The sequence below is a fragment of the Suricata suricatta genome, chromosome 4 (assembly GCF_006229205.1).
Source record: "Suricata suricatta isolate VVHF042 chromosome 4, meerkat_22Aug2017_6uvM2_HiC, whole genome shotgun sequence".
In the NCBI taxonomy this organism is placed as follows: domain Eukaryota; kingdom Metazoa; phylum Chordata; class Mammalia; order Carnivora; family Herpestidae; genus Suricata; species Suricata suricatta.
In genome coordinates this window covers 149746665-149760183 of record NC_043703.1, presented here as the reverse complement: position 1 = coordinate 149760183, position 13519 = coordinate 149746665, and the positions used below count along the sequence as shown (strand labels likewise).

At 43.7% G+C, this 13519-nt stretch overlaps 1 long non-coding RNA gene across 1 annotated transcript; it reads left to right on the top strand.

Moving 5' to 3' along the window:
* The first annotated feature begins 5973 nt into the window (after nt 1–5973).
* On the top strand, nt 5974–7305 carry LOC115289165. The gene is made up of 2 exons (XR_003907429.1): nt 5974–6250; nt 7010–7305. It is a non-coding gene; the product is annotated as an uncharacterized LOC115289165 (long non-coding RNA).
* The last annotated feature ends 6214 nt before the right edge of the window (nt 7306–13519 follow it).

The window sequence follows — 13519 nt, the reverse complement described above, 5'->3', positions numbered from 1 at the left end:
GATAATAATAATGCCTAGCCCTTAAGCATTTGTCATCTTCAAAGTGTTTTAACCATTTAATCCTCAGAAAACCCCTGTGAAACGAGAAAGTCAGCCAGCAGTATATTTTCTCACTTCATAGTCTTGAACCCCAACCACTGAAGTGTGTTTGCTTCTTCCTGTATCACTTGGATCCAGCTAGGGTGGATGAATTGTGAAAAATGTTTCCTTCACCATTTCATTTAGTCTCCCATAAACCATAACATTGGCAAAGGGCTGCTGTTCTCATTTTTATTATTATTATTTTTACATTATAGCACTAACTCAATTATCTTAATGTCATAAAAATACCTTCTTTAGTATAAGTGAGACACAACTCTAAGGCCTCTTCCTCACTAGATTTGGAAATATTCTTATTAGTTAATAGGGAAAGTCCCTTTGCTTGAAAGGTAGTCTAGAAATAAGAGGAACTTTAAAGATTTAAAAGCATTTAAACCTCATCCAGATAAAAAGGTTTTGAATTTTAAACAAAATTATCCATATTTAAGAGGAAAACACTTAAATATTCTTAATAAAATTGAGTGATTACTTGATTTTTAACATCAAATTGAAAAAGGACAATAAAATGCAATCCTTGTTTCTTATACCTGCTACTCTTCACTCTGAATTCAAAGCTCTACTTGAGGTTTGATTTAGAAAATTCCAAGGAATAGTTGCTATGTCAGCCGGGATAGGTTAGGTTATATTGGGATAGCAAGTTAACTGGAACATCTCAGTGGCTTAACACAACAAAGATATATCCTTCATGCTACCTGCCATTGTGAGTCAGCCAAGAGATTGGGTAGGAGACGGAGCTCTGCTCCTGGCATCCAGCCAATGGATGCTCCACCATCTTGTTGCTGCACCCATGTGGAGAACATCTCATTTGCCAAAGCAGAAGGAAAGAAGTATAGAGAAATCACATTTGCTCTTCTATAATTGGATCTGAAAGTGACAAGTGTCATTTCTGACCAAAGTCCATTTACCAGATAGGCTAGAAGGAGAGCAAATGAACTACATAGTTACATTATTGCCTCTGCCACAGTTACTATGTGATCTTTATAATATTTTGTGTATACACAATATTTTTATAGATATGTACTATGTAACACATATTTCATATCCTTAAGGCATATACCATAGGTTATATATATAAAACATAGTATTTTGTATTTACACAATATACATTACATGTATATTGATCTTATTTTACTTATATTTGTTATGAAAAATTAAATGAAAAGTAAAAATATGTATTTTCCTTCTAATTTCCATAACATTTCAGAGGGGCAATTCCATTGACAAAACCATTTGCCCCAATAGAAAATTCAAAGAACAGTAAAGAACTAATTCTAATGTCTGTGCTATAGAATACTCTGCCTTCATCATTATAAGCCTGCTAAATGAAGACCTTATCAGATAAGTTCTTTACATGTTCAGCCAAAACCCACATTACATATTACACCTCTGAAATAATTTTGACTACAGAATTTAAATGGCAGCGATGCTAGAGCACAGAGGGTAATATGGTGTGTCCTGACTATTCACCACATTCAGGTGAAAGATAAGCCAGGATTTGTTGATACTCTGACTGCAGCATGCCATTCGCAAGCTCAGAGTCCCATATCCAAGGGATAGTGACCTAAAACAATAACCTAAACATTATTTCATAGAGGTGGGGGCTGGGAGTAGTGGGAACTATTTACTGGCCGGCCATCTGAAGGTTGGTCAAACCACCATAAGGAAGCATGGCTGAATACCTATAGATGCTAACTGGGCTTTGCCTGGTTTTTAAGTTCACTCTAATTTTTGAGGGTCTCTAATATTTTGCTCCAGGAAATGTAATTAAATGTGAGAAATCCAGGTGGATAAGTAGAATGATCACATTTAGTAAGGGCTTCCTGTGTGCCAGGTATATTACTAGGTGTTTATAACATTACCTTAGTTAATGTAGACCCCACAATGACCATTTGAGGTAGGTAACAATACCATTTTACTGATGAAGAGATTAAGATCCCAACAATTTAAATAAACTTGCCCAAAGTCATATGGCTGTAAGTTGCAGAAATATGACATGAATCCACATACATTTGTAAGCTGATTGGATGAAAGGTCTGGTCTGATATACTGAGGTCCAATTAGACTCAATTCCATCCTTATCCCTTCTGAGTGTCACTGATGTTCTGCAGGTGCACATGCTCGAGGAAGCCTGGATCGTCCTCCTCAGTCATGGTCTGTGAAAATAGACTTAGCTCTCGGAGAAGCTAGAGAAAACCCAAGTTAGAGGCTAGCTATTCTCTGACAATGTATCTTTTATGCATTAGTCATTTCTTCATTCTTAACATCTTCATATAATTTCTCTTTAGTTTTAGTATCTTGCTTATATTTTTTTCTTTCTGCTTGCTACTCCTTCCTTCATGCTTTCTGTAAAAAGCTGTTTGTTCCTCTCATTCCTAAATCCGTTTCTCCTGTAGGAGACCAGTTTCTGTTCCTTTCTGGTATGTCACAGTGATAGGTATCTACTCCTAGCATAGGGCTGATCTTTTTTCAGCTTTATCTAGTCTTTTTCCCCACAACATCCACTGGAGCACCCAGGAGACCAACAGAGTCTCTGAAAATGGTTGTCGTTGGCCCCCGGATTCTGTGTGGATATTCCCTCTAGTAAAAAAGAACTAAGACTGAGCCCAGTGGGTGAGGATCTATCTGTGGCCCAATAGAGACTGAGTTTTTGCCATGTTCATTTCCGTAGGCTTCCTTGTTCCAGCTCACCTCCTAGGCACATCCAGTGGGAACACACATCTTCCAAGATAATCAGGGGATGCATGCTGTCCCAGGAACATGTGTGGGAGCAGGCAAAAGAGTACTCAGCCTGAAGTAAAGCTAGAGGAGCATATACTTTGGAACCAGGACATCCTGCATTGGAATCCTGGCTCCAGGGACACTTACCACAGCCTCCAGAAAGCCCAAGTTGAAAGTAGTCTCAAAGTGTGCTCTGGTGTTTGCTATGACATCAAAGGAGTTTTGCACCCAAGAAGTTTGGGAAGTCTTTGAGTGCAGTAGGCAAGGCCCAATCCTGTTCTGAGTTAGCCTCCCACCACTCTGCCACCACATACCCTTGGCTCTCTACCTATCAGATGGAGGCCTGAAACTCATTCCCAGTGTGAAAGCCATCTCTAAGGGGCACTCAGCATTGAATCTCTTTTGGGGTTTTGTATTTTAAATAGGTGCATGTGAGAAATCCAATAAATGTATTTTATTGAAGGAATGAACATTTCTCACAGGGAATTGTTTTTGCAAAGAGGGACTTTTAGTGTAGGAAGCCTTGACAGGGCATCTGAGACTAAATGGGGAAGTGTGAGGGGGAAGGGATGTCCAAGCTTCAGCCACAGGGCTGAGAGCCCCAGAGGTAATGCCATGGTTTCCTGAAAAGGAACTCTAGAATGGGTCTTTTATGTTCCTTTTCCCAGGTGTTTATTTGTACAGTTGTCCCCATTCCAGGATGGTGGCTCTTGCTCCCTTTTCCCTTTGTTCCTCTCTTGGGCTAGCACAGATGCTTGCCATCTGAAGAACCGAGATGACTGTGAGCTAGACCCGGCCTCCAGCCCAATACTAGTCCCCATGCCCTCCCTCAGTGCAGACCCCTTACTTTTTGGGTCTTCTGTCCCTCAGAGTCCTGTGAAAGGTCTGGTATTTGAGATGTGTTCAGACACTGAGAAGGAGAGGTTTGGGTCCTATGGCTGCAGGTCTGAAGAGCTTTAATTAGAGGCTTCTCCAGACCACCCGCCTGCCAGCCTCTCTAAGGCCCTGATGTCTGCATCCCAGAAGGGTCCTCACCACTGTGGGTGGCAAACCACAGCAGGATGCCTGAAGGTAGTCAAGTGGGCCTGAGGAGGCCCTCAGACCTCAGCTGGTTTTAATCCCATAAAACTGAAACTTAATATATGAGGCAGGCAAGATAAAAAAAATACTTTTGTGCTGCATCAGTGTTCCATGTTGGCCTCCAAATCCCATTGGGTCATATTCAACTACAATAATGATGACAATGGTAATAGTACTAACAGCTATCACAACAACCATGTGATGATAAAAGAGAAAAGCAGAAACCAAAGGGGGGAACCTGACACTGATGTGTGTTGTCCTGGTTGATTGAACAGGAAGCCCAATGAATGGGGTCCAGTGACCGCAGGTCCTTCCAGTCCCAGCAGCTCTGGTGGTGGTGCTGCCAACCTGGGGTCATCGTTAGGCCTGTGTCTCGTTGCCCAAAGTCAAGCCCAAGGGTCCAGTCAGGATTCTGTTGGCTCCTCCCCAGCTATGGTGGCCTGACATCCCGGCCTCTGAGCTGAGGAGCACTTGTCTAGGTGTCCTCCTGAAGACATTTCAGCAGCTGCAGTCAGGATGAGAGCAAGTGATCAAGAGTAGATAGAAGACTCTTCCTCTTTTGTTACTTGATAAACTCGGTCTGAAAAAGAGAGGACCTTTCATATATCTCTAGGTGAGCACTTTCTCCAGCCCTGCCACAGTGGTCTTGAGCTTTCCACCACTCCACTCGTGGGTTGCCTTATGGTGGCCCCAGGGGAGGCCAACTTCCCTGTGCAACTATCACCACCATTGTCAACTCTGAATCGCTGTAATCTGGCTGCTGCCTATGGCACTGCACTGAAACTGCTCTTACTGAGTTCCTGAGCAGCCTCCTGATCAGTGAATCCAGTGGATACCCACTCAGGTCTTGTCCATCTGGCCTCCTTTGGGCATGTGACATGTGGCACCAGTGCATCCTTTTGGCATGACTGATGCCTTTCACCCCTTTCATTCCCTCCAACCTTCTGGACATACCACCGTCCATGGTGGACCCTGTTCCTCTGCCTTGGATACTGCAGCTCCTTGGGAACCCAGCTGCAGCTCTCTGTTCTTCACACCATGTGTGAACAATCTCTTGGTGCTTTGGCCAGGTCCCTACAGTAAAGGCCACAATGGACCTAGCGCAATTGAGGGGCTCAAGAGAGTATTATGTAATCAAATCTACCTCAAAGGATCTTCTCCAGCATCCATATTCCAACAGCTGCAGGTGACTGAAGCATGTCTGGTTGGACAAGTTGGGAGTTTTGGTGACTGATGCCATAGACTACAGATAAGTTAATTTTGTAGGTTTTTTTTAAATGTTTTTTATTTATTTTTGAGAAACAGAGACAGTGCGAGCAGGGGAGTCTCAGAAAGAGAGGGAGATACAGAATCTGAAGCAGGCTCCAGGCTTTGAGTGAGCTGTCAGCACAAAGCCCAACATGAGCTCAAACCCACGTACCTTGAGATCATGACCTGAGCCAAAGCTGGACACTTAACCGACTGAGCTACCCAGATGCTCCAATTTTTTAGTTCTTAAGAAGCAAAGAAGAAATCCCCAACTAACTACAGGCAAAACAGATGACCTACATACGTGGGAAAATCTTTTGTCCTATCTTTGGACCATTCTCAAAACTCTCCCTGATTCCTGTAAGCAGAGCCTTGGTTCTCCAGCCATTTTGTTATCCATTGTTTTAGAAAACAGGAAGAGGAGATCACTGTGTTCAGGGAAATGCGAAGCAAAAGTGAAGGCTTTCAACACCCCAGAGGGGAGGGGAAAGAGGCCAAAAATGTGGGCAGGAGTAGGAACTGAGGAAAGACTCACAGAGTCCCACTTGTTTCTTTTCTAAATTGATCAATAACTGATATTAATACAGCCATACAATGACTGAGAATACATAGGCCTGGTCACATGGTGGAAATCTTTGTAGAATGAGAGTGGGCCTAAAAGAGTTCTCCTCTGGGATTGGTTGACTCAGGGCCTGGTGATTGCACAGCCAGTGATAGCTTGCCGATGCCAGAGCACCATGGCTACAGTTAGCCAGCCTGGCAATAACTGTCAGAGTTCTAGGGAAGGATTTCGAGGGTTTAGAATCCTTATAGTTATAAACTGCTGTATGGTTAGGTCCAATGGGGAATAGACGAATCAAAACTCCTGGGAATGACTGATGGTTCTCTGCTCATCTTTCCCTCTCTGTGAGGCCTTCCCATCTCTGACAGAGTAAACTTCACAACCTGCTCCTCAGTGTTCCCTTTGTATGCCCTTCTGCCATTTAATTTCTTTGCAGGTGCCATAATCATCTGTCAACCTCTGTCTCAGCCACTGGACTGTGTGCTCCCTGAGGACAGTACATCTGTTTCTATGCCTTTGTTCATGGCATACAGAAAGACCCAGGTAATTTTGGATAAATAAATGAATGTGTAATGAATGAATGAATGAATCATTGAATGAAGATTTGAAATGACTGGTTTTTGGAGTCAGATTGGCAAATCATTCCCTAACAATGGACAAACATTTTTGGGTGTTTGTAAAGCCTTAGAGGGCTAATAATGGAGCACAAGAAGCATGCCAACCAGGAGAGACATGGGGATTGTGTCTTCAGGGCCTTGGAGAAGGAGCATGTTTTAGTTCCATATGAAATAGCAGGATGACATAAAATACTGGGCTTTCCCTAGGTGAGAACTTCTTTCTAACTTATAGCCTACATATAACTAAGCATTGAGCTGAACAGGCAAACTTGTGCTTGCTTTCTTCTGTGTTATTATGCATAATTTTACTATTCCCCCCACCACTATCTCAGGAGACTGACTTAAGGAGAGTGTCTCTGATAAAAGCATCCTTATAATCTAATGAATTCCCTACAAAACATTTTTAAAATGTTTACAGTTCTTAGTTGATGACTATGGCCAGGGTTGGTTTTCTTATCATGGGTCATCCTATTACCTGGTCTGAGATAGAGCACAGGATTGCCAAAGTAGCATCCCCTTCATGATTCCCTCCATGATACCCCTCCATGATACCAAAGGTCAGAGTGCTGGCTCCTGGATGGAGCAAACATTAGACCTATCAATGATCACACCAGTTGTTTAAAAAAAAAAAAAGCCCCTTTCCCCCAATGCTATGATGACAGGGAACTTGTACCATTTTCTACAGAAAAGAAGGAGCCCCCAGCAAAAGGGAGAAGGCATTCAAGTAATGTGTGTGCTGGGGCAGAACAAGAAAAGCATTGTTTGGGGAGAAACGGCAAAGTCTCCCAGAAGTGAAAGCCTATCAACTGGCCTCAGAGCTGAAGGCTCTCTGGAGCAGGGGAAGGACACAGAGCCCAGCTCCCTCAAGCCTGGTGGGCTGCTTAGCACCCCAAGTTGGAAGATTTGGGGCTGAGACATCCTCACCGCTTTTGCATTATTTCATTAAGCTGTTGACAAATAAACACATGGAAACAATCTATATCCGGGCGCTGATTACATTTTCCTTCACAGGCATGCCAGGCCCTGTGTCTTCTGTGAAAAATTATCTTAATCCCCCATTGACATTGAACCCACCCTCACATTTTCCAAAATTTCTTAGTCATGCTTTTCAAAGGATTTGATTGCTGTCTCTTTTACATGATTTTGCACACATTGTTCACCGCTCTCTCATCTTCTATCCTGGAGGAACTTGAGGCCGAATTATAGCCAAGCTGACCCCCAGTATCAACATCCTTATGATAGACACGGTCTCCTCTGTGGTGTCCCATTGAGTAACCCCACCATCTGAGCCCATTCTGCACAGCCAGAGTACGTTTCTCCTTCTTAGTTATGTGTGTAAAACCAGAACCTCCTCAACCAGATCACACACACTCTAGTTTTGTATCTCCCAACCTCCCTAACACTCTGCTGGCTTTTCATTCATTGATTGACAGTCTAGCAGCCTCAAGAGTATATAATGAACTAATTTCTCTGGTGTGCCTTCAGAATGGTACCAGTTCTATACCATCCTTGGAAAAATGGGGGAATAGTCACTGGAGTAATTTTTCATGTTCTGTGGTTCAGATGATACTGGAAACTCCTCAGTTGAACAGTTCACTTCCATAGTGTGAAAAGCAGCTTAGAATCAGGTTAACTTGGCAACTTGCTCAGCAATTTCCCACTGGGTCATTGGGAGTGAGGGCAAGAGGTTTCTTGGAGGTTTATCATTCCTTTTTTATGTAGGCTTTCCTTTGAGAGAACATTTGCTCAACTTGACAGTCTGTTTATGCACAGGCCTCCTGATACACCATGCGCTAGTCAGAATGTCCAACGTGGAAAGTATTATAACAGCTATGCAACCACCTTTGATTAGAAGCAGCTTTTGCTTCAGATACGATCAGGGTTAACAGAAAATTGGGCTTGTGCAGGGGCCCGCTTAATGACTTTAGTCTTTGCTTTGCTCTTGTTTATCATTTTTGTAACCTTGGGAGGTGACTTCTAAAGTTCTGTGTTCCCTATAGAGTGTCCCGTGGCGTTGACATTGAGGAGCTCAGATATATAACACATGAAAACCATTTATAGTAGCAGCTAAGCTTTTGGGCACAGAACTTTTTGAATGTTTTGTTCTCAGGCTTTGGCTCATTACCTGAGAGGTGGAGATCCCTTTAATAAAAACAACAGACCAACCTTAACCAAGTACTCAGACAACTAATGTCTGATGACCTTGGGATTTCATGTTTTGAATTTCTTAACTACCCATGATTATTGAGTATGGAGCCATGCCCTCCAACAGGTTCCCTTAAAATCTTATCTAAAGTACAATGTGGCTTTTTGTAATGAAAAGCAGCCGGTTCCCACTCAGAGTCACGAGGTTGGTGTGAGACTTAAAAGCCCACGACCGTGGCCATGGCCAGTGTAGGGAAGGGGAAGGGGTGGGGCAGGGGCAAGGGGTGGGGCTTGCCTGGCTGGAAAGCAGCCCTCCTCTGCTTGCCAGGCCTTGCTCTCTGGTCCTAGGTTGTGTCAGCCCAGAAGATGGGACATCTTTTTGTAACTTGTCATCTCAGAGGGGCACCCTTTTTGCCAGAAGCGCTGCAAGGTGTGTCTGCCACGTAACTTTCGATGCCAGCTGTTGCCCTGCCCTCAGCCTCCAGATGACACTCAGGCTTCTCTACTGCTGAGGACAGACCAGAGATGAAGGAATTTCTCCCCTAATGCCATTTCCCACAAGTGCCTAATCTCCCCAGTTTCTTTTCAGCTTCTTCGGTGATGCTCCTGCCCACAAATTCAGCACACATGAAGGATTTTCTTGCATATCTATATCCTATAGGATATAGACATTGACTTATGTGGATTTTCTTTTCTCCCTGTAGTTAACTATTTTGCCCTTCCCTCTCCAATCAGCCAATTTAAACAACTAGGCTGTGCAGTGCCCAGTCCCTCAAGAAAGGGATGGGGAAAGTAGGAAGCAGAGAAGGTGTTGTCTTCACATATGTTTCCAGAAGCTGATACTCTTTTTTAAAGTTTATTTATTTATTTTGAGAGAAAGAGAGAGAGAGAGAGGGAGAGAGAGCGAGCGAGCGAGCGAGAGAGAGCATGCAAGTGAGGGAGAGGCAGAGAGAGAGAGGGAGAGAGTGAATCCCAAGCAGGTTCCATGCTGCCAGTGCAGAGCCAAACACGAACCAAAGATCATGATCTGAGCTGAAATCAAGAGTTAGATGGTTAGCTGACTGAGCCACCCAGGCACCCTAAGAAGCTGATACTCTTTTTCTTAAAGTTTATTTATTTTGAGAGAGAGAGAGCATGAGATGGGAAGGGGCAGAGAGGGAAAGAGAGAGAATTACAAGCAGTCACCTTTCTCTAAGCATAGAGCTGATGAGGGGCTCAAACTCACAGCTGTGAGATCATGACCTAAGCCAAAATCAAGAGTCAGATGCTTAATGGATTCAGCCATCCAGGTGCCCTGAGAAGTTGATACTCAAAGGTGAAGCAAAGACTCAGTACAAAGATAAAGTGAGATGAACATCCTCAGTAAGAGCAGAGAGACCCACTCCTGTCCTCTTTAGGAAGGGCCCTCCTGGGTGAAGGAAAGTAGTTAGAGAGCTCTGTGGTCTACCTGTTGGCAATTCCATCTGGGAGGATTCTCCTGCCCCAACATGGCACAGAATGAGTCCTGTGCCTTCATGGGCAGCATAGGAAAGCTAATGGAATAGTCAGATCTAAAGGATTTCTGCCTGGATTGAGGGGTCCTGCTCAGCACTTGTGTGGACTGAAACCTGATGACCAGCAGGAAGGATGCCTGCATGGGCTCTATGTGACCTTAGCCCTATGTGAGCTTCCCAGAATACAAGTCCTGGAGGAAACAGGAGCTTGAGATTAAGCTTCTGCCACGCCTGTGCAGTGGGATTCAAACATGAAGTTATAGAAAAACAGGTGAGTTGCACACCTGAGTGGCTAGCAAGGATCCAAACCTGCTGTAGGATCTGTATAAACCAGACTTTCCCCCACCTTTCCTTTCTGCCTCACTCCACCCACCTCTACCCATGGTTCCATAATTCTGTCCCAGACCCATGTCCTGGGGAGGAAACCCACTAGGGCTGTGGGGCTGCCTGGAGGTGGCTATGGTGTGTGTGTGGGGTGTTCCATGGCCAAGCACAGGTGCTAGTGAATGTGATGCTATCATGATGAAGCATCCAGGAGTGTCCACTCACTTGTCTTTGCATGTGCCCCCACCCTGTGACTAGAGCATGATGCCAGCTCATGTTTGAGCCTCAAGCAAGGAGTTCTGCCCCTGCTCTGTCTCCTGAGACTCCAGCCCTGTCTTCAGAACCTGGGTGAGAAGGGGTTTTGCTACCTGGGATCCAGCTTTGCCTCTTTGACTTCTGAAGGAGGTATGCTCACAGCACAGCAGGGCTGTGTGGCCAGCCGGACTGGCACACCCCAGCCATGGCAGGTATGAGCAAGTGAGCTCTATGCCACTGAGATCCTGGCCTTGGCTCTGGCAGGGTTTGCGTGTGACCACAGCACTTGCCCAAGCTTCTCTGAGTCCCCAATTCCTCTCTGGGAAATGAGGAGACTGGATTAGAATTATCTATATGGTTCTTCTAGCTCTTTGGTTATTTATGACAGTTGCTACAATTTCCCCTTTCTCTGATTTGGGGCAGCAGTTCAGTTCTTTTATAAGCTCGATGGAGCTCCTGTCCCTTTTAGATGCCTGAACCTTTAGAGTGCTCCTTCCCCTTCCCCAATAGTCATAACAGCAGCAACATTTCCCACATGAACAGGACTTTCTAGTTTAAAACAATAGTGTCACATTAATTCATTAATAGTGTTCAGTATTCGGGACGTGCCATTATGAGTCCCTCTTGCACTTCTCGTTCTTGTCATCTGCCTCTTTGGTGATTGCCTATTTCTTTTGTCCAGCTTGGAAGGCTTCTGAGTATGCCCAGTGCCAGCTCCTGCTTGTGGCTCCCATCCTCTCAGAGACACTCCATGTGCACCTCCATGACCATTTGTAGTGAGCAAAGCAAATGGCTTTCATCACACTTCAGCTTTTAAAATTTTAATTCCAGTGTAGTTAACATACAGTTATATACTAGTTTCAGGTGTGCAATATAGTGATTCAACAGTTCTATATATTACTCAGTGCTCATCATGATAAACAGACTCTGAATCCCCATCACCTAGTTGACCCATCCTCCCCCCACCTCCCCTCTGGGAACCCTCTACTCTCTATAGTTAAAAGTTTGTTGGGGCACCTGAGTGTCTCAGTCAGTTAAGCATCTGGCTTCAGCTCAAGTCATGATCTCACAGTTTGTGAGTTCCAGCCCTGCACTGGGCTCTGTGCTGGTAGCTCAGAGCCTGGTGCCTGCTTCAGATTCTGTGTCTCTCCCTCTTCTGGCCCCTCCCCCACTTGCACTCCGTGTCTCTCTCAAAAATAGATAAACATTAAAAAAAAGAGTCTGTTTTTTTGGTTTGTCTCTTTTTTTTCCTTTGTTCCTTTGTTTTGTTTCCTAAATTCCATGAGTGAAATCATATTGTACTTGTCTTTCTCTAACTGACTTATTTCACTTATTATTATATTCTCTAGATACATCCATGTTGTTGCAAATGACAAGATTTCATTTTTAATGGCTAATATTCCATTGTGTGTGTGTATCACATCATCTTTTTAAAAATTATTTTGAGCGGTGCCTGGGTGGCTCAATCGGTTAAGCATCCGACTTGAACTCAGGTCATGATCTCACGGTTCATGGGTTTGAGCCCCACATTGGGCTCTGTGCTAACAGCTCAGAGCCTGGAGCCTGCTTCAGATTCTGTGTCTCCCTCCCTCTCTGCCCCTCCGCTGCTCACTCTCTGTCTCTCAAAATAAAATAAAGACATAAAAACCTTTAAAAATTATTTTGAGAGAGAGAGTGGGCAAGCTTGAGTCTGGACGAGCGGCAGGGGAGGAGAGAGCGGGGCTGTGGGAGAGGATCTCAAGTAGGCTTCGTGCTCAGTGCAGAGCCAGATGCACTCAGACGGCCTCAGCTGAAATAAAAAGTCAGATGCTCTCCAAACTGGCAAAGAAGTCAAACTCTCACCCTCCGCAGATGACATGATACTCTACATAGAAAACCTGAAAGACTCCACCTAAAAGCTGATAGAACATGAATTCAGCAAAGTCACAGGATACAAAATCAATGTAAATAAACTGGTTACATTTCTATACACCAAGTTGCGTCATTAGAAGCAATAGCAAGAGAAATCAAGGAATTGATTCCATTTACAATTGCACCAAGAACCATAAAATACATAGGAATAAACCTAACCAAAGATGTAAAAGATATGTATGCTGAAAACTATAGAAAACTTATGAAAGAAACTGAAGAAGACATAAAGAAATGGAAAAACATTCCAGGCACATGGATCAGAAGAACAAGTATTGTTAAAATGTCAATACTACCCAAAGCAATCTACACATTCAATGCAATCCCAATCAAAATCGCACTGGTGTTCTCAGAGCTAGAACAAATAATCCTAAAATTTGCATGGAACCTCAAAAGACCTTGAATAGCCAAAGTAATGTTGAAAAAGAAAACCAAAGTGAGAGGCATCACAATCCCAAACTTTAGCCTCTACTACAAAGCTGCAATCATCAAGACAGTATGATATTGGAACAAAAACAGACACATCGACCAATGGAATAGAATAGAGAATCCAGAATTGGACCCACAAATGTATGGCCAACTAATCTTTGATGAAGCAGGGAAGAGTAGCCAATGGAATAAAAGACAGTCTCTTGAGGAAATGATGTTGGGAGAACTGGAGAGCAACTTGCAGATGAATGAAACTGGACCACTTTCTTACACCATACACAAAAATCAACACAAAATGGATGAAAGACCTAAATGTGTTACAGGAACCATCAAAACCCTGGAGGAGAAAACAGGCAACAACCTCTTTGATCTCAGCTGCGGCAATTTCTTACTTGACATGTCTCCAAAGGCAAGGGAAATAAAGGCAAAAATGAATGTTTGGGACACCTCAAGATAAAGAGCTTCTGCACAGCAAAGGAAACAATCAACAAAACTAACAGGCAGTGGATGGAGTGGGGGAAGATATTTGCAAATGACATATTGGATAAAGGGTTAGTATCCAATGTCTATAAAGAAATTACCAAACTCAACACCCAAAAAACAAATAATCCCATGGAGAAATGGGCAGAAGACATCTAGAT